Below are 22,145 nucleotides of genomic sequence, written 5' to 3'. Positions count from 1 at the left end.
GTTACCTCCCCGCTGGAAGCAGAGTCGCTCCCTTTGTTCAGCGCTCCCGACACATCAGTTAGCTCAGCTTCTCCGTGCAGCATCGCACGAGGCTGGTGAGGTGACTTCCAGGTTTGGGAGGAAGAGGACGCGGCAGTCCCAACTCGGCACCGCCTGGCACCAGAAATGAGAGGAAAACAGGCACTGGACAAAGAGCAGTACAGTCTCTCCCTCTCCTAGCAAACCTCCACGTACAGATTTACTACTTTATGTTCCAAACAAGACCCAAAATGCAAACAAAACTGTGAGGCAGGATCCCTATTAACGAGAAGCAGCAGTCACTGCTTCTGATAACATTTTAAAATCAATAATGCAGCAGTAATTGCATTACTATGAATGCAGCATTTAAATGGGCATAAAGTAACAGTGTTTACGGGGCGGCATAGCTATTTCCAGGCTTTCATCTCTGTTCCTAGATCTCTTCGTGCTCTTTGTCCTCCAATCATTTAGGGAAATATTTTCATGGGAATCCTGATGCTTTCCACCTACGGGGCTCTAGCACCCAACACGTCTCTGAGAGGTTTTGCCAACGCTGGCCCGGCCCCTACAGAAGATGCACCGCCTGCTTCTGGCTTGATTTCCACATTAAATTTCCAACAGTTCAGACAATTCCTATAACAATTCACCTTTTTTTCTTCCTCTCCTCAAGCTTTACAGCAGGACGGTTTCCTCTCGAGCAGTTGGAACAGATGCCTTTTCAAGCTTGAGTTCTCCAAAAGCAGCTGTTTGCGGTCTCAGACATCACTTTCCAAGAGAGGCTGTCGTTAGCAAGATGTTGGCTAAACTTTGTCCTCCTGTGTATGTCTGCAGGTGAAAGGGAGGAAGATTTTCCTTCCTCCTCCCCCATGCCTCACATTTGGTCTGCCTTCTTGATAGAGGACCAGACAGAAGTGGCTCTCCAGAGAGCGAGCCATCCCTTTTAGCCTCCTGCCCGTAATGGAGATCAGTGCTGGATGCTTCTAGGGAAGTCGAGACTCAATGAAGTAATTTTGCAAAATGTTTCCACAGAGGATGTCTTCCTTCTCCCACAAAGATGTTGTTAATGGTGGAAAGTAATTGAATTGGTAGCTCTTGCAATCAAATGTGGCAAAACTCATTTTACCTCGGTTAGTGCTAAATGCTAATGCTGACTCACATGCACATTTCATCCTGTGCAGAACTGTAATTAGCTCTTCCCATAATACCGTCACGAGGCCGCGAGTCCCACCAGCTGACGACACTGCTGTAAGAACAGATTTCATTTCACCTTTTGCAAAGCTACGTTTTTCTGAGAGTTTATTTCATTCAGGTCCCTGCTGCCTTTGAAGGATGAGAAAGGGCGAACAGAGACGGGTTATGACCTTCTCCTGTGAACTCGTGCAATACTTCATAAAGGACAGGTCTGCCTGAGTGTCAATATTTGGAAGGGACAGGGCGAGTAGCAGGAAACACGTGGCTTTAAATAGGCCTAGCATCAATTTATTCATATTTTCTCACATGCAATAGGATGCTGAATAAGATGCGGACCTTTTCTGCAAAAGGCAAATGAAAGAAAAAATACATATTTCCTTGAAAATACTGGTATGTAGCAGTCAGTAACTGAGTAGCAGCTTCTGCCTGGGACAACAAGACAGCACCCAAAGCCAGGAGCTGGGAAGCCACACATGTTGCACTGCAGCGTTACTTTAGTTTCCTCCCCAGCAGAGGCAGGAAGTGCCGTTACCATATTTCCTCATTTATAACGTGCACCCCTGTTTCAGAAAAGGTGCAGTCTATGTGAGGAAATACAGCACGTTTCTGCATACCTTTATAATCAAAATGGGGGAGGGGGGTTGCAAAATTGCTTTTTTACTGCAAAGGAGGTGTCTCCCAACCTGATGCACAAGAAAACACGCTGCAGGGTGAAATATCCTCAGCTAGAAAGCATTAAGAGATGTCTGGAGCCCATGTCTCTACCCAGAATGCCAGATGATTTCAGCAAGGCCCAAGACCCCACCCTACCAGATGTTGCACAAACATAGTTCCTAAAGCAAGGAGCTTACATCCTAGAAAGACAAAAGGATGCAAGAAAGAAGAGATATCGGGGAGAGGAAGGTCCTCCCCAAGGCCATGCAACAGGTCCAAGTCAAGAAGAAAGACCCCCCAGGCCTCAACATGCAGCCCACTGCCGTAGTCCCTAAGCCTGTGGTTACCAAAGTGTGGTCTCTGGTAGTCTATGAGGCCTGGGCAGGGGAGATGACCCGCAGATCCCTTGTCTTCTGACAGACTCTGACCAGCTCAAGTTACTGCTGTCATGGCAAAAAGCAGGAACATCACATTCAGAGGAGGCATTCATAACGACCAGGCTTCTTAATGAGTAACAATAACGTGTACACCGAGTGGGGCTGCAATTTTTCCACTTGGAAAGGATGCACACTTGCCCAAAGAGCAATCAGGGAGAAAATGCACAGCCAGATTAACCCATATGCATTGTAATTCTGGATCTTACAACTGATTATTATTATGATTATGATTATTAATGATAATAATAATAATAGCAGCCAAGAACAGGGACCACACAAAGCGTTACAGCCAGGCCAAAGAGAGCATGTAGTTATGTATTTACCTAGCAAGAATTAAAAGCAAAGTTCACTTCGATGTGCTCTTCCTGGCTCAGTTTAAGGAAAAATAGCTTCATTTGGGGAAACCTGTGTTGTTCGTACAAATGCCACCTGAATGGTTTTCTATTTCTCTCCGTCTGCACCCTCCTGCTGGCGCTCTCTGCGTCCCTTCACCTCTGTAACAAAAGTGTAACCGCTTCCCTCTCCCACTTTTGACTCCAGGGTGGTGTTTACCCGTCAGCATCGTGGCTGTGTCCTCAGCAATTTGGGAAGCACCAACACCTCTGTCTGGGAAAAGAAAGGAGCAGACATGGTAAGACCCTGTGCTGGAGGTGCAGGTGAATGGGAGTGCTCCCCAGGGCCTGCTTATAGCTGTGCTGGCCCTTCCAGGTATCGGGTACCTGCAGGTTTCTGGCTTCGTGCGTAGGGACAGGAGCGCCAGTACTGACCCAACACCGCGCTCTGGATGCCCATACACCCCCAGCCCGAAAGGCAAACTACTGACAACTACAGCGACGTAAACCCACGTTGATTTGTGGATCAAGGGGATCCTCTTCCCTAGGAGAAGGGAATTTAGAAGGCAGCCTTTACAGCCCGGGTGAGGGTGTACATGTCTTCTGCACACGCTGTGGATGTTGTCAGGGAGGAGGAAGCTGAGGCCCACCATGCAGACGGTCTGTACTTGCACCTCCTCCTCCTCCTGGGTCAACTATGTGATCTGATCCAGAAAGGACAACTGTGGCTCCTTCCTGGTGTCCACATAAGACAGGACCTGGCTAAAAGCAGAGCTGACGACAAGAGGATGGTTCAGCGGGCACCAGCTCGCAAGGTTTCCAAGTTTCCTCCCATTGCAGATTGGCTCGAAACGTCTTTTCCCTCCTTCGCACCCCACGGGTTCCCGCTTGGGAAGTTCCCTCAAGATGCACCAGAAAATGTGAGATTTAACTTCATGAAAAATGCCCCGATCAACTCTACCTCAAAGGGGCAGCAAGCGTCCACACCGAGCGCTGGCTCCTACTTGGCCAAGCTGGGTGTTCAAGTGAGACCATGACATTCTCGTAAAAGCCCTTTTTTCCCTTTCTTTAAACTTGCTGATATTCACAACTTTAAATCTAAGCATAATGAACTCCAATATTATTACACACATGCAGAGAGAGGGAGAGAGATTGAATTTGTATACACACATAATAGATATATAGGCCTTTGTGAAACAGTTGGTTTGGAAGAACAGTTGACTGCCGCAAGGTATTTCTTGAATTTCTTTGCCAGATGTCTCCTTGCTTCCTCAGGCAGAGAGACAGTGCACTAGCTATTTTCTACATGAAAAGCAGCTCATATTATTGAGGAGGAAAAACACATTTTTAAGGCTGCAGACTGTGCGAGTCAACAGAAACATATTGTATAAGAAGCACAAGAAAGTCACCTTGGGTACCTGGATATCTCTGGGAGATTCCTAGCTATTATTTACAAGGTTAATTTGCTTCCCAAAATGCATTGTGACTATTTGTGCTGCATGATAAGTAATTGCAAGGCTTATTTATTTACTTCCTCCTCCAATTAAAATTGCTAGTATGTCTAAAAAGATAATTTTCATTGAAAGTTGCCACATGTCTAAGTATTACAAAGAAGGTTTCCAGTGACTAGGATTTTCCCAATACGAGATCTTCCAGGCTCCTCGAACACAAAGGTAGACTTGGGGGGAAATGGCAGACGGGCACTACCTCCAGGCCATTTCTGTAGTTTGAAATTTTATTTTCTACTTCATGACCTGCAAAGTGACAGGTTAGGGGGGTCCTGGATTTAGCGGTCCAGATCCTCACAACTCATAAACGCCCACCGTTTCTATTGGCCAAACACCGGTCCTAGCGTGGATTCTTGGAGCATGCCCCACTATTACCACGGGCTTTGCCAAATTTGTCGCTGGTAATTTGCCATCTACGCTTTTCTACCTGGCTGCTCATTTCTCTTAGGACAAAAACTTGTGGCTACTAGGTCATCTTTAGCCACTATTTTATGGAGATGATTACGGAGTTCTTGTACATTGGAAAGTTAATTTGGAGAAGTTTAAGGTTATGCAAGACAGGAAGTGCAAAGATGTCCCCATCATAACATACCTTAAGGTGATTTATAATGACCTGTTTCAAGCTACTAAATGGGTGGTATAATGAAATTCAAGGGTTAAAGAGGATGAAGATGGGCCAGAAGCCCCGAGATCTAGCCAGGAAGCACCCATGAGAGTCTACAGTAACGGCAGATTAAATGGAGCGAAGCCAGATTGGAAACAGCAGAGTTGTCATGTTCTTCTAGCTGTCATGGTCCAGGGAATAGGCAAGAAGCAAGGTTTGTTTGGGAAGAGATGTGAAATAGTTGGATCAGAGGAAGCAAACTGACAGCAAATGCTGCATGCTCCAGTTCAAAGATGGAGAGGAAGGAAAAGAGAGAAGACGTACGTAGGCTACATGATGATTCTCAGAGAGGCTGAAAGACCAGAATGTGCTTATACAGGGAGGCGGAGGAAGCAGATTCAAAGCAGCGCTAAGAGGCAAGCCTGGCTCCCAGCAGGGCCCCGCCGAGCACGCCAACACAGCACAGCACCGCACCGCACCGCACCGCACCGCTCCTGTCCTTCCCAGCTGCTGCTTATTTGCTTTAAAGTTCTCAAGATTTCTCTCTCACTAAATAATTGTAACAAAAAAAAGTGTGCTCTGTAACGAGAAGGAACAAAGGGGCTACAAAGGGGCTGGATATCCGTAATGCACAGAAAGGCCTCTTGCTGCATCGAGACATTTATAAATGATTTACGCTCTTTTTTCAACCACCAGCTATTGAGACTCAGCAGCAATCCCAACGTGGCTCGTAACACTGACCTCGCCGGCCTTCGCAGGTGCCTTAGGACTCTGGGGCCGGCTCCTCCAAGGTGTGCAGGTGTCTCACCCCAACCGATTTCCATCACAAGGCCCCAGCAGTGCTTGGCACTTTAAAGAAAACACCTTGATAGGTGCAGTCAAATTGCTGGGGGTTGCAAAGCACATGCCCAAGATAAAAAGCAGCTGGTTTTCTGCAATCCAGGGCTTCCCTGGCCCTTCTCCCAGCATCTTCTGGCAACGGTGACCACAAAGCAGGGCTCAAGCTGCAATACAGAGGATTTTGTGCAACAGCCACTGAATTAATGGCTCTAGCATCATCGTCTCTAAGAGCGTGAGTTTCTACTGCCCGAGTAGCAGCCAAAGGTCTTGGGCTCTGTCCCCGAGCTACCGCTGCATTTAGGGCATTGAGATCCAACGTGCTACTTGCTTCAGACAGACATTCACAGCAACATTGGGCTGGATGGGACCTCAGGAGGTCACATCTAGTCCAATCCCCTGTGCAGGGCAGGATCATCCCAGAAGAACAAATTCCTTTAGAGAGGCTCTGGTCTTTGTGCCTCAGGTAGGGCCACTATATGCAGCTCTGCTGGGAGCACTTAACTTTTTAGCCTTATTCTTTTGGAGAGTGGATTTTATCTGGGTGAAGAGAGACAGAGAGAGAGGGAGGGAGGTGGTGGTGGATCCTGGGGGGAAGACGAGACGTAATCACCAATTGTCGTGACAACGTGCAACGTACTGCTCTGCATCCCAGTTTCTGAAGTTCAGATAGGTCCCTTCTCCACTGCCACTGGTTATTTGTTGGTGACCAGAGAGTTTCTCTTTGTAGGCCACAACTGCCATCAAACCTGGGGCTTGTGAAACACCCCAACAACACCACCTTACCCCAAAACACTGCTCCTCCACATATTAGGGTCAATCCTTGGAGAATGTTGAGTATTTCTCTACCTTTCCCAAAAACTGAACATAGATGAGTATATTGGACAAAGTAAAATCCATCAGTGCTGGCTTTGGACATCTCCAAAATAATTTCTTTGACAATCATGACCTTAGGACCCACACCACATTTCTCAGCTACCAAGCTGTTGTCACCCCTACCCTGGTGTCTGGGTGTAAAACTCGAACGACATATTAGAAACACCGAGATGCTTTGCAATGTTATCGGTGATGTCTTTGGGAAATCCTCCATAGCACATGGAAGAACGGAAGAATGAATGCTAGCGTTCTGGCTCGTGCCGACACCACCAGCATCAAAGCCATGTTAATACGATACCAGCTCCATTGGACAGGACATGGCATAAGGACAACCAACTCTGAAACCAGGTCCAATACTCCCAATTCAGTGATGGCCACCACTGCAGGGGTGGGCAAAAGAAGAGATTCAAGTACACCTTGAAGGCCAGTCTCAAGAAAGGTGATATCAACATCAGGACCTGGGAGACTCAAGCACCTCGTCCCCAGGGGTCCCGTGTCATGTGACAAGGAATTAATCAATCGTTTCAAGCAAACTTGCCCCACTATGGAGGCAAACAGACAATAGACCAAGCAAAAGAGCGGTGACCTGACATTACCAGACTCTCTCCCAAGACCATTTGTCACATCTGCAGTGAAATGCATGGATCTCAGATCAGCCTCCTCAGTCGTCTCCGGGCTCAATGATGCACTTCCCAACTTACTGCCATCCGCGTATCAAGGGACTGCTGACAGGGAGCCTTCGGGATACTTCAGTTGTGACTACAGGGACATCACAGTAGCTTATTTCCTCCCAGCACACATTTTCCACCAGCAAAAGCAAGTCATAAGCAAGTCAGCAAGCTCAATGCCAATAAAGACTAACCACGAGGGAACAAAGTGGAGGGCCGCAATTCAGCATCTCATAGCGAAAGCCAAGGGTCACAATGGGCTGAAACAAGAAGCACCACTCTGCTTTCCACACACATGAAGTTGAGATGTCATTCAACATGAACTGATACAGTAAATGTATTTAATTGCATGTGTAAGTATTCCCAAGGAAAGCAATTGGCAGAACAGAGAAGTCTGTGAGTGAAGGGTGTGGAGGATTTCCATCCCAGACTCTTCCCTGCCTCTTCTACCAGTTTTTTCTTCTTTTCTTTGTCATTTTCTTCTCACCTGTCTGTCATTCAGTTGTCCCGCGTTACCGCGTACATGAGGACCCTCAGGTGAGAGGGTGCAAACTCCACCTCTCTATTGTTTTAGCAATGACCTCATGGTACAGGGGCAAGGGCTAGAGCTTAGGTGGTCAGTGATGCTTTTTAAATTGATTGGTCAGCATCAGACAACACCTGCCTTGATGGGACCTGGAGGGTGATATCAAAAGGGCTATATAAACCGAAGATTGCCTGGGGAGTGGGGAAGAGAAGCCATGATACAGACACACACAGCAACTGGACCATCTGCACCTCTCTTTCTCTCTCAGGATGCTGAAGTGAGTAAACTACCTGAAACCTATCTAGATATATAGCTTACTGTAATATAATATAGAAGTGTATCAACCAGCTACTAAGCTGACACTGTTTGCTCTAAGGTTATTCATTGATACTTCTCTAACCTGCATCTTTCCCCAAGCCTACCCTCTGTAATCAATAAGCTCTCCACTATAATAAAAGTCCTTTTTTAGATATGTGGGGAGCCGGAGGAAAAGCAAGGGCAACATTGGACCCCTGCTAAACCAGATGGGACAACTGACGACTGACGCTCAGGAAAAAGTCAACTTGTTAAATGGGTATTTTGCATTGGTCTTTCACCAGTCCCATGGCACATCCCTGCCCATTATGGGACAGGGATGCCCGGGTGAGGGAGATTCTTTACCCTCCGTCAATGCTGACCTTGTGAAGGAACGCCTCAAGAGGCTGGACATCTTCAAGTCAGCCTGACAGTTTACACCCCAGCGTACTCAAGGAGCTGGCGAGCATCATAGCTCAGCCCCTGGCATGGATCTTCGAGAGCTCCTGGCGCTCTGGTGAAGTGCCCGATGACTGGAAGAAGGCCAATGTGGTGCCTATCTTCAAGAAAGGGAGGAAAGTGGATCCAGCAAACTACAGGCCTATCAGCCTGACCTCTATTCAAGGGAAGGTCTTAGATAAGATTATCAAAGAGGCCATCCTTAATGGACTGGCCGATAGCAACATCCTGAGGGATAGCCAGCATGGTTTGTTGCAGGTAGGTCTTGCTTGAGAAATCCCATTTCCTTTTATGACTAAGTGACCTATCACTTGGACAAGAGAGAAGAGATTGATGTCATATATCTTGACTTTAAAAAAGCCTTCAGTCTGGTATCCCATAGATTTCATAGATATTGGGGCTGGAAGGGACCTTGGAAGATCATCGAGTCCAGCCCCCTGCCCAAAGGGCAGGAAGTCAGCTGGGGTCATAGGATCCCAGCAAGATAAGCATCCAGTTTCATCTTGAAGGTGTTCAATGAAGGCGTTTGAACCACCTCCGGTGGCAGGCTGTTCCAGACCTGGGGGGCTCAGACAGTAAAGAAATTTTTCCTTATGTCCAGCCTGAAACAGTCTTGTAGTAGTTTATGACCATTTGACCTAGTCGTCATCCCTTGGGACGCTCTGGTGAACAAGCGTTCCCCCAGATACTGGTGATCACCCCTGATAAACTTGTAGGTGGCCATCAGATCACCCCTGAGCCTGCGCTTTTCCAGGCTAAACAGCCCCAGGGCTCTCAGCCTGTCATCGTAGGGTCTGCTTCCCTGAGCTCTGATCATGCGCGTGGCTCTTCTCTGGACTCTCTCAAGCTTCTCCACATCCTTTTTGAATTGTGTAGCCCAAACCTGGACGCAGTACTCCAGCTGCGGCCTCACCAAGGCCGAGTACAAGGGGAGAACGACGTCCCGGGATTTGCTTGAGAAGCATCTATGGATGCAAGCCAGCGTTTTGGTCGCTTTACTAGCCGCAGCATCGCATTGCAGGCTCATGTTCATCTTGTGGTCAATGATGACCCCCAAGTCTCTTTCTTCCATAGTGCTAACCAACATAGCACTGCCGAGCCTATAAGGATGCTGCGGGTTTTTCTTCCCAAGGTGGAGAACCTTGCATTTATCGGCGTTGAACACCATCAGATTCTCATCCGCCCACTTGCTGAGCCTGTCCAGGTCAGCCTGGATCGCCCGCCTGTCTTCTGGTGTGGATGCTTTGCCCCAAGGTTTGGTGTCATCTGCGAACTTGGCCAGTCCGCTTCTGACTCCAGTGTCCACATCATTAATGAAGATGTTGAACAGTATGGGTCCAAGGACAGAGCCCTGGGGGACCCCACTGCTCACAGGACACCACGATGAGTGACTTCCATCAATTACTACCCTCTGGGTCTGACCCCGGAGCCAATTTTCCAGCCAGTGGATCGTGGAGGACCCAAGGCGACAATTGGCCAGTTTCTCCAAGAGACGATCATGGGACACCAGATCGAAGGCTTTTTTGAAGTCAAGATATATGACATCAATCTCATCTCCCTTGTCCAGGTGAGAGGTCACCTGGTCGTAGAAGGAAATGAGATTGGTCAAGCAAGACCTACCCGCAACAAACCCGTGCTGGCTATCCCTTAAGATGTTGGCGTCGGCCAGTCCATTAAGGATGGCCTCCTTAATAAACTTTTCTAAGATCTTCCCCGGGATAGAAGTCAGGCTGATGGGCCTATAGTTAGCCGGATCCACTTTCCTCCCTTTCTTGAAGATAGGCACCACATTGGCCTTCTTCCAGTCTTCGGGCACTACACCACAGCACCAAGAGTTTTCAAAGATCCGTGCTAGAGGCTGGGCTATGATGCTCGCCAGCTCCTTGAGTACCCTGGGGTGAAGATTGTCAGGGCCGGCTGACTTGAAGGTATCCAGCTTCTCAAGATGTTCCTTCACAAAGTCAGCATCAATGGAGGGCAGGGGATTACCCTCACCTGGACTTCCCCGTCCCGTAGCGGGCATGGGCGTCCCATGGGACAGATGAAAGACCGACGCAAAGTACCCATTTAATAGGTTGGCTTTTTCCTGGGCGTCAGTTGTCAGTTGCTCCATCTGGTTCAGCAGGGGCCCAACGTTGCCCCTGCTTTTCCTCCGGCTCCCCACATATCTGAAAAAGGACTTTTTATTGTCCTTGATGCTCAAAGCTAGTTGGAGTTCAGTTGCAGCCTTGGCATTCCTGGTCTGCTCCCTACAGGACCGGACCAGTGCAGAATAATCCTCCTTGGAGGTGACTCCCATCCTCCATCCCATCCTGATCACCTCTTAGCTAAACTGGCCAACTGCAGCCTCAACCTCACCACGATCCGCTGGCTGAAGAATTGGCTCGGTGGTCAGACCCAGAGGGTGGTGATTGACAGAAGTCAATCATCTTGGTGCACTGTGACCAGTGGGATCCCTCAAGGCTCTGTCCTTGGACCCATATTGTTCAACATCTTCATTAATGATGTGGACAGTGGAGTCAGAAGCGGCCTGGCCAAGTTCGCCAACGACACCAAACTCTGGGGTAAAGCATCCACGCCAGAAGACAGGCGGGTGATCCAGGCTGACCAGGACAGGCTCAGGAAATGGGTGGATGAGAACCTGATGGTGTTTAACACTGAAAAATGCAAGGTTCTCCACCTTGGGAGGAAAAACCTGCAGCATGGTTACAGGCTTGGCAGTGCCACGCTGGTTAGCACTATGGACAAAAGGGACTTGGGGGTCATGATTGACCACAAGATGAACATGAGCCTGCAATGCGATGCTGCGGCTAGTAAAGCGAGCAAAATGCTGGCTTGCATCCATAGATGCTTCTCAAGCAAATCCCGGGACATCATTCTCCCCCTGTACTCGGCCTTGGTGAGGCCTCATCTGGAGTCGGGGAGGCACTCGGAGCTTGGTAGGTGGTCAGGTGCAGTGAGGTGGGTGGCTCAGCACAGCCCCACCACAGAAGGCATCTGCATAGTGATGCATCAGTGCCAGTGGCATTGAAGGATAAGATACCGATCTCTCGGTACATATGCTGTTGCCCACAATGGATTATTGACTAATAGCAATGCTCCTCCCATTGAAGTTGATGACCATGTTATCCATGAGTTCAACAGGAACAGGATTAGGAGCATGCTTCAAAAAGTATACAGTCCCAAGAGAACTATGGCAACTGTGAGCTATATAAACACTTACAGCAGTAGGATGTTTTCATCTGTCAATTGTCCAAACAGCTGCTTTTCTTACTGCTCTGTTTCTAGCAGACAGGCATTCTCCCGTATGCTGGTTATCAATGCTCCTTTCTTTTCAACCGGCATGTCTGCCTCTGAGGACAAAAGGACAGATAAAAGTATGAGAACAAGTCCAACAAGGGCAACAAACCAAGAAGTCACAAGCGACACAATGATGCCTTCAGCTACCACATCAACACTGTGCATTCAAGGTAGATGATAGCCTTGATAGCTAAGATGAAATGATCCAATTCAAGCACTCTGAGTTAAGGACATCACCTAGCAATAAGTTAATCCTGGTTATGCATGAAACGAGAGCAATGAGCAGTAAAAAATTTAATGGGATGATAATCTTTTACACTGATATATAATTAGTCTCAGGCCTATATAACTAAATATTAACATTCCCTTTGCAATGGTTCAATGATAATTTAGGGCACTGCAGTAAGATGTCCTTCTACTGTTAATCATGCACCGTCCCAGGATGTTTCCTACTTGGAGTTACCTCTGTTCCCAAGAAATGCTGATTAGTGAGTGTTTTGGGGCTGCCTTCCATGAAATGTCAGTCCTACAACTCAGAGCTTCCTGCCCATGATGGGAAGGGTCAAATCTTGCCGAGCACTTTTGCATCCTAACTTTAAATCCATTCTTTTCAGTAGGGCAGTCAAAGGACAGCAAACCTCAGAAAACTGTCCCCAGCACTGCAGTACTTCACATGCTATGTTCAACTAAAATCTAATGGCTAACCTGTTATAGTTTCAAATGGTCTCATATAGTCTCACATCCAACATGCACATCTTCACCCCAAAATCAGGCCCCCAAAGTTTGGGTGCACGTTTTAAGTAGGAAAAGTGTTTTCTTCACTGGAAGAATGACTCCTCCTGGAGACACTGTGCAGCTACCAAGGTGGCTGATGCTCAGGTCCGCTCAGGAAACTGAAGGGGCAGAGTCTTGGGTTAACGCTCTCACACCTGCAACTGTTGGCTGAGCACTACAACTTGTGTCCAAAGCAGCAAGTGACCTCCTGGTAGTGTCTGGATGACACTTGTGATGTGGAAACCACATTTTATTTACAGGAACTTGCATAAAGAATGACTTGCAGCAAAGCAAAAGGGCAGTAGCAAGACTGTTGGTTCAAAGGGTAGGGTCAAAGCTCATGTGACCGAGTAAACCCCCTGGAAACAGCATTCAGGAAGTGTGGCATCCCAGGAAACCATCTGCTATACCAGGAAGTTCCCAATTTCAGACTTCTTGGACTTTTTTGTTCCCAGAGGAATTCATCTGACGCATAGTCAGCCACGACACTCGAAAAATCCCACGCCCCAAAACAGTCTACCTTCCAAAAACAAGGTGCATGTTTTATTAGGTGGATAGTGTTACATGCAAGAAAATAGGGTATGCATAGAGGGATCGATCCTAGCATTATAAGGCTGAAAGAGACCTCAGGGTCACCTACTCCAAACACCTGCATGAATCTGTATTACACTACTTCCAGAGCAACCCAGACTATCCAACACACTCTTGCAAGTCCCCGGTGTAGGAGGCTCCAAAACTTCCCAGGCAAGCTTGTTCCACTGTCCTACTGTTCACACCGTAAGGAAGTTATGGACTTTTTTCATTATGAAATCAGCCTTCAACATTATGCCCTCACCTTAGTGAGACTGTTCTAGGAAGACTTACAATATTAGCCTGTTATCAACGTTCATTATGAGCTTATTTGAGTAAGTGTAACCCGCTGCATTTTCAATTTGGGCAAGTAATCATCCATGCTTTATGGAGGTTTATAGTTCAGTTATTATCAGTCTAAGATTTTATTTGAATTTCTTCAAGAGAAAATGGCTGCAGATAGTAATAGGCCACAACACTGCAGGCTAAAGATCCTTATAAAGATAAGGAGTCAGTCATATGAAATAGATATTCGTTAATGATGGCAAATTTACTTGATTTATAGCATCGTCTACTACATTTTCTTCTAACACATCACAGTGGATCAAAGATGTGGCTCATTTGTCTTTTTAAGTTTTAGCCTCTGAATGTGCCTTTGTTGGAAGTCGCTGAAAAGTGTTTTTATCCCCAATTTTCTCCTGTTCATTCATGTGATGCATAAGCTAATCCTCCCTTTAAATATCTCCATGTTCTCAAGACTGAATTTCACAAAAAACAAAGCTTAATCATTCTGTAAAGTCTAGATGGTGATCTAATATATTTCTTAATGACTCTAACCTTTAATAATATATCAAATATAAATCCTTTTCTTAAAAGGTGACTCCAAGAGGCAAAAAGTCACATTCCAGTAACTTGAAAAATATGCATGACACCAGTTTCCAGCCTAGACACGACTACCAATGACTATCTTTAAACACGTTTTAGTTTTCTTTTTTGTTTGCAGATCATAATATTTTGAAAGATCCTCTTAACGATATGAAACAAAGTCCCTCAATTGCCAGGTTATAGGGTTGGGTGGTGTCTGACTTTGTAGCCTTTATTCTACCGAAAACTCTAAATACCCAAATGTAAGATGCCATTAACATTACGTAGTAAAATAAAGTGGAAGCAATTGTTTGGAAGGGCAAGTGCCCAAGGTTGTTCATTGGTTTGTTTGTTGGTAACATGTAAAAAAAACTAAGATCCACACAAAACTGGGTTTTTGGGTTGTTTTGTTTTATTTTGGGGGGGGGGGGGGTACGAAAAGAGAAAATCCTGAAACTCTCCGTTCCAAGTGCCAGAAGGAGACCTTGGCACTGGAAGAAAAAGTGCCAACAGCTTCTTTCCAGACAGAAAGCCAGCTCAATTCCAGTTCAAAAGGACCTCCTATTTCCATGGACTATGGATGCCTCCGAGTTTTTCCATCCTGCCGGCATGCTGCAATTCTTTACGAAGTAGATCCCAATTTCTCCAGCCTTTCTATTGTCTCCATGACTTCCCTCAGCTGCTTGTTACATTTAACTTAGCATAAAGTTATATTGCCCATTTCCCCCAGTCACTAGAAAAAAATTAAGATTTGGGACCAACGCTCCAACTCAAAATGAACGTTCGGATCCACAACTGAAAGCAGCATCTCAATACAGTTAAAATATACTGAAAATAAATTCTTAATTCAATGAATCCCTTCTCAGGTTCAGGTATAAAAGGTTTGGGGTTTTTTTTATTGTTGGGGGGGTTGTTTCTTTGGTTTTGTTTTTTTAAAGGAAGCAGGTATGTGAATACAAAACTGTTAGGGATTTGATACATGGGAGATTCTCCATTTGATGGCTCGTAACAATTTCAGAGCTATTAGTCTGACTCACTATAAAGCAAATCATCATCATATTGGCTCCAACAGGCTATAGAGTGAATAAATGAACATCTCCAACTCTCATATTGTGATTAGGGGGGTGGGGAAATTCAGGGTTGAGTTGTTCACCCCTTTGTATGCGAATCCTGAACACAGACTGCTGGTTCTTCCCTAGAGCCGCACCGTCGGTCATGGTAGAGGTCTGCTTGTGAAAGACTTAACTGATGAGTCTTTGACACATCCGCTCCTAGCACGGCCAAAGGAGCGCTTCCCTCCTACCATGCAAGTATGACAGACGTGCGTGCACGCGGAGCTCTTATGGCGGAAGTCCTTTTGTCCCAGAAAGACTTGCTCTGTATGTAGAGGCAGCTACCCGAGATGCAAGAGCTCAGCCATCGTTTAACGTGGTGTTTCTAAGAGGCTCAAGGGCACTAGCCTGCCATAGAAGCTGATCACCTGCAACAGCGCTGTAGGGGTCTGCAGAAAAATGGAAAATTTTCAGATGCAAGCTTTGTACTTCGGTGCATTGAAGAATAGCTTTTCCCAAGTTTAATTTAAAAAATTAAACTAGTATTAGACCAGCCAAGTCTAATATTTCGGAATCCAATTCAGAGTAGGACTCTGGCCAACACGCACACTAGTGCTTTCCTGAACTCAGGCATCGGCTTATGTTTATTCATGGCAGCGTGACCTCGTTACTAATGCTGGCTTTTACATGGAACAAAGTGTTACCTTATTAAATGCAGGGTAAAATCGTCTCCTCTGCAGTTTGTGAACAAGACTTTAGCACCCTGAAAACCTCGCTCCGAGACCTCAAGCTGGCCTTCACCTTTCAGCGGGTGCCATGTTACAAGAGATTTGCTTCTTATTATTGATAAAAGAGGGAGCTGCAGCCAGTCTGACTGGCTGGTACTCGCTCCTGACATGGGTGAAAGGTGATGGTGAACCTTACTTTATATTTTTCAAATCTCTGGCAGCTTCAAGTTCCTTGCTGACAGGTCTTCAGGAATGGAAAATGAACCAGCTCACCTGTCCTCTCCAAGCTTTCTCCTCACCTTACCCCATCAAATAGGTTTAAGTTTAGTTACAAAAAAAAAAAAAATCAGAACTGCATTATTGCCACCACAGGAAGTCAATATAATAAGGGATGAAGTCGTCCTTATCTCTTGTGCCTCGGGGCATCCTGCCACGGTCCAAATTCCCAAAGTGGGAAGGAACATAACTGGATTTTCAGATACTGCGAGTGAAATTCTGCTGGCGTGGTAATTAAACAAATCATGTGGTGACTTTTAAATTAAAGAATATTTAATGTGGAAGATATTTATGGAAAATAAACACCAGATGTCATTTTAGAGTTGATTTTCTGACTGTAGCCATGCTTTCGCAATACTACAAGCAATGCATAATGGAATGGTTATAACATGGTAAGCAATTAAAATTTCTCTCAAGGAACATTTGGATATTTGCTGTATGTTTACGTGCGCTTCTCTCAGAGCTCCCTTGATGACTGTTTAAATCATTCATGACTATTTAAATCATTAAATAGCAGTCATGTGGATTTCAACGAGCGTCACAACTAGAGCCCAGCAGACGCTCCAAAGGATTGGCTGAGAAGTGCCGATAAATAAATAAAGGGGAAGAGATGCTGGTCAGAACAGCCAATAGCCCAGTGCTTTGGGTACATACCCAGGACAGGGGAAATCCAGGTCAGAGTTGCACCGTGCTTCATTCAGACCAGGGTCTTACATTTCCGCATACCAAGCAAGAACCCTAACCGCAGAAAACGGTGGCCCACTAAATACGTTTGCAAAGGGAAGTGGTTCCAACAAGAGAGACTGAGAACCACCCCTCGGTACTTGGTAACCTGGCTGTTATGGCACTTAATTAGTATGTGGAAGACCCAGGATCTCACCTGTGGCCCAGATCTGATGGATCAGGGATTCTTCAATGCACCGAAGTACAAAGTTTGCATCTGACGGATCAGGGATTTCAACCTGGTTCTCCCATGCTTATTTCAGAGAGACTACGTCCTTGCCCCACCTAGACCTAGTTTCAACAACCAAAACCATAAAACCCTATAGAAATAGGAATATTCATATTCAAACATTATCTGCCTACCATCAAAAACTCTTCCAAACCAAATAAAAGAATGTTTCTAGCCTAATGAGGTCAACATTGAAGTTCATTCAGCTATTGGACAACAAGCCTCTAGACTATAGATTAATTTGTTCTGTTAGTCTTTGAAACAGTGGCAGTAGCGTTTATGCTAATTGCTTTAAATATAGGTGTCACAAGAAAGTCAGCGTGTAGTGAAGGCACTGCAGATCTTTCAATGCTGAGAAAATACTGTAATAGTCCAGCTAATTTCCTGTATGGGAAAATACCAACTTTTCAAAAGCATTGGCCGCTTCATTATTCGTTGTTATTGTACTCAACAAAAGAAGCCAAACAACCGACCCACCACACACACTGGAGATTGTGTAAAACGTAATGAAACCAGATTCAGAACACTTCACTTGGAAGCAATCCGGCACATGGCTAGTGATGCTCGTTACCCAACATGGTTTCCAGTTTGAACACTGAAGCAAGCGATCCACATCTCAGTGCCACAGATGCATACGTGGAACTTCATCAACCTCCATTTTAGTTTCGCCCATACTCATACCATCAATCAATGGAAACACTGACAAATATAGCCCAGGTTCAGGTTTCCTATGGAGTAAGTGAGGACTATTCCCAAATGGGTCAATATGGATTTGGGCAAGGCAGCTCCAGCGGTTACTTTTGAAACAGGAAAGACATCACTAACTGTGGTAGGCCAGAGCTGGAGAGCTCAGATCACCACACAAAAGGTCTGGGAGCAAGTACTTGCTCTTTACTTAGATCTCCTTTTCTGCCAAAACATGCCCCTAAGTTATCTCTTGAGGTACATGATGTTTGACTTCCTTTTCCTTTGCCATTTTTTTCTTCATTTTAAGTTAAAGGAAATAATTTGTCTTTTTGATGTATGGTACTTTTGAATAATATTTTGCACTGAGCACAGACAATGGCACCAGGGAGCCATGCTCATGTTTTATCTATTGAATGATTAGGATATGAAACAGCATGCTGTACAAAGGAGCTGTGCACTCTTCTAGTCTATTTTTATTTTTAAATTCTTCAATTCAGCAAAGGCTTTGAATAGGGAAAAAATTTCTCCTAGAAGTGAGACACCCTAGAGGCATGCAGATTTTAACAGAGGCAGCGCTGGAATACAGGGGCTGCAGGTGCTCTGCCTTCAACAACCCTGATTCCAATTTATTCTCATACTAGATGTACAAAGATCATGACAGAGCTTTGCAGACACAGATTTAAATATTCACTTCCGAAATAGATGTTTAGCTACACTGCATATTTAACCTAAATTTATTGGGTTAGTGACCAGTCACCTATCTGATCACTAATTAGTATGGCATTTGCAGGACATTATGAAGATGTTAGTCCTTTCCAGCTTGAACACTTAGCTAAATTCAGAGCATTTCAGGCTTGCAATGTCTTTCTTCTTTAACTACAACAAGAACTGAGGAATACAGAACAGTTTCTTTGCAACTCCAAGACAAGCCTCTAGGCTTTTGAGGGCCACACACAGCTTTTGTTCAGGCTATAACTCATCCCTCTGGTCTTTCTGAGTCTGTCCAAGACAGAGGCCTTCAGAAAACAATAGCCAGTGAGCATCCCACACCCAGTGGTGCCTATTCTGAGCCTTTCTTCCAAACAACAGCATGAAGCCAGGGTGCCTGCCAGGTGGAGTCCACTACTGTCCCACTTGTCTGAATTCAGGAAGGAGTTCAGTTGCTTCTGGCCACCGCCTTAAGCAAGAGTTCTTGGCTACATGCAGTCCCCAGCAAAGATAAAACAGGCACATTTATAGATCCTGCCAGACCCTAGCTTGCACAATTCTTTTTTAAAAAGCTGGAAGTCAGGGGTGTCAAACTCAGCTGGCCCCATGGGCTGAATAAGTGTTATAGGGAGGGTCCACAGACTGGATCAGGCCCATGGACCCCCCCTGCCCCCCACACACGCACACCTTCCTGCCTGATCCAGTGCATGTGGCACCTACCGAGCCAGTCCAGGGTGGCAGCTCCAGCGAGAGAGACAGCCCAGAATCCAGCCCCAGCATGGAGGGCAATGGGGCAGCACCAGGAGCTGAATTATGGGGCTCCAGGGGCTGGATCCAGCCTATGGGTCATATGGTCGACACCCTCCTAAATGCACAATAGTGCTGTCCTCTGAAACACCCCAGTCCATCCTGCCCTGGAGCTACCTGAACACCTTCAAAATCCCCCTGGACACTTGGGGCATATGTGCACCAATCCCAGACCAAGCCCAGGGGCACTGCTCGGCCATGTGCCTCCGTCTTGCTGAAGCCCAGACTGTAGGGACAGCTGCCTTGCTGTGCTGGAGCACAGGCCACGCACTCCAGACAAGGGACAGCTCAAGAGCCATGCTGGTGCTGGGCTGCTCAAAGCTGTGCAGCCTCAAGTCCATGAGCTGGAGCACAAAGAGGGGGCCGAGCATCCTTCTCCACGGCAGTCCCAGGCACAGCCCAGAGTCAACACAGACAAACCCCTGGCTTCCACAGCTCTCAGGTCATCACCACCACCATGAGCCTACAACAGGGGACAGAAGGTTTCATGCCACGCAGTTAGTGGGCCTGCCATCAAACTCGCCCTGCCTCTTCCCCCCTGCCCTGAGCAGGATCTCCATGCAACCCTCCCTTAACCCTGCTGCCAATACATGCCCAGTGGTGCTCCATACCCCTAATTTCAATGGTGGGTCCCACTCCTGCTCCTCCCACCCCAAAGTCCCAGCTCCCTGGGAGTCCCGAGGGCCAAATGACACAGCTCCACAGGCTGTACACGCAACACCCCTGACTCTGGCCTGGAATTGGCAGGTAATGAAGGGGGAAGAAAAAAAAAAAAGTCAAACCTTCAGATCCTTCATTTTGACATCACTATTCAGACATTTCTCCCACTGGGATCAACGGCCTGTTTCAGAGATCAACTGACTGGTACACCTAGCTGGTGGCCTACACACATCACCCTTGCTATGCATGTGACACCTCCTGCATCTTCTCTATCCTCTTCACAGATCACCTGTGCTTAGGGTAGAGCGCTTGAGATGCATTAAGTCCCGTCTAGGTGAAGATCAAACACCAATACTTCAATCGGTGCCTCAGCTGGGATAGGTTACAGCAACAATCAGAGCCCTTGGACATACCTGGATGGATGAAAAGCATCTTCTGCTGTAGTTCCCTATGACATCCAGAACAGCTCTATGCGGCCACTAACTTGGTGAATCTGTGGTCTGAAAGAGTGGAAGTTCAGCATAGGCCTTCCAGGTAAAAATGTGGCCACCAGGCTTTTGTAAGTCCTAGACTAGTACACCGATCGATCGTGCAACTGGAGAAATGGACCTCTGAAAAAATAAATAAATAAATAATCACAAAATAAAAACGATGCTACAGTTCAAACCAAGTGCCACTTCTGCTCCCTGAGAGAAGGTACAATAATGAACTCTTCAGAAGAAAGGCCAAATCGAGCAGGACCTGACTCTGCTCTTAAAATAGGAGACGTGCTTCCATAAGCAGTTCTGTGCTGTAGCCAAGAGAGCATGACTGAATTCAATTGCCGCAACAATAGTCACCGGCAGACTTCTCAGCACTGGGAAGATTTCCTTAGATGCCTCCAGATATGTACACGGCAGCCTTGCTTCCTTGTTGTGACATGCAAAGCTACACCCATCTGAACCCGGCCTAGATTTCTGATAAGCAAATGAAATGAAATTGCAATGCTAGTAACACAATCTTCTTCTAGACTGTGACACGTGAGCCATTCGTTTCGATAATACAGCCAGCCAAAGCTTATTAGTATGCAATAAAAGAAACTGCTTGCGCTGCATTCTCTGGTCTCCAAGATGTATGAAAATAAAGAATAGAAGAGTGGCATTCAGCTAAATTGCAAATTTTAAAATTTCCACAACAGGAAACATTCCCCAATAGCTCCCAAAAATCCACACCGTTTAATTTGTAACAGATTGAACTAACAAGCAGTTATAAGCATAGTAATTTCTTTGTCATATAAGGACATCCACTGTACATGTACCAGTTTGTTAAAGTTTGATGTTCCATATACTAAAAAAAAGAGCATACCAGGATACATTTGACTTTAGGCTCAAATTCTGCAAATAATTGTTTTTGAACTCCAAGGCCAATAGGAAAGTTTTTCTTTTAAAAGTTCAAGTTGCAGTTTTCTGCCCCACAACCAAATAGTACTGCATTTGAAACACAATAATGCTATCACATTGTGATGCTGAGAGAGAAGAAGGATGAGAGTGAAAACAGAGTGTACACAGGAATGGAATATATAAGTACAGGCGGACCCCCCGTTACACGGTTTCAAGTTACACCGACTCACGTATACATGCTCTATATAACGTGACCATGTTTCAACTTACGCAACACGCTGCTTCACGTTTAACAACCGCTCTACCACAAACAGTGTAATCTGGAGTCTGCTTACATAGCGTTAGCATCACTGGTCATCTCCTCCAAGATTGACCATCATTTTTGGTTATGTTAACCCCTGAATATTTGTAAAAAAAATGGCGTCAAAGAAAGCCTTTGATGTTGTGCCCAAAAGAGCACGTAAGTCTATCACCCTGGCCCAGAAAATAGAAATCCTTGACAAATTCAGAGAAAGCAATAGTGCTGCATCGATTGCTCGCCAATACAGTTTAAGTGAACGACTGTGTGTACCATTAAAAAAAAAAAAGTGAGCAAAAAATCAGAGATTATGTGAAAACGACAATCCCTGCAAGTTCGAGAGTGTTGTCGGTGACTAGTCATTGAGACAAGCTTGAGAAACTCCTTAATCTTTGGATCAATGAAATGACCAGAGCAGTTGTCGACAGCACGGCAACTGGGGCTAAAGCTCTGTCTCTGTATGAGCACGTAGCCAGGAACAGAGGTTTTAATAAGGCTATTAATTCCATTATTGTGCGTTTAAATAGCCTTTTATTATGAAATAATGTTATCAAATCTTGGTCCCAGGTCCCTATCCCCCCTGTTTTCCGTTGACTTAATGCCTCGAGTTACACAGTGTTTTTCAGGAACGTATCCCCCGCGTAACTCGGGGTCTGACTGTATTTCTTTACCTAAAATTACAAATG

The 22,145-nt window shown here is 45.9% G+C and overlaps 1 long non-coding RNA gene across 1 annotated transcript in view; it reads right to left on the bottom strand.

Moving 5' to 3' along the window:
* Positions 1-20,604, bottom strand: part of LOC132248451 (uncharacterized) — a 50,422-nt gene extending 29,818 nt beyond the window's left edge. The window contains exons 1-2 of the long non-coding RNA XR_009459643.1: positions 20,196-20,604; positions 11,628-11,757 (exon numbers count right to left, since the gene is read on the bottom strand). This is a non-coding gene — a long non-coding RNA (uncharacterized LOC132248451). The remainder of the gene's footprint in view (positions 1-11,627; positions 11,758-20,195) is intronic.
* Between the last annotated feature and the right edge of the window lie 1,541 nt (positions 20,605-22,145).

The sequence above is a fragment of the Alligator mississippiensis genome, chromosome 2 (assembly GCF_030867095.1).
Source record: "Alligator mississippiensis isolate rAllMis1 chromosome 2, rAllMis1, whole genome shotgun sequence".
Lineage (NCBI taxonomy): Eukaryota > Metazoa > Chordata > Crocodylia > Alligatoridae > Alligator > Alligator mississippiensis.
This window is presented reverse-complemented; position numbering and strand designations above follow the sequence as displayed.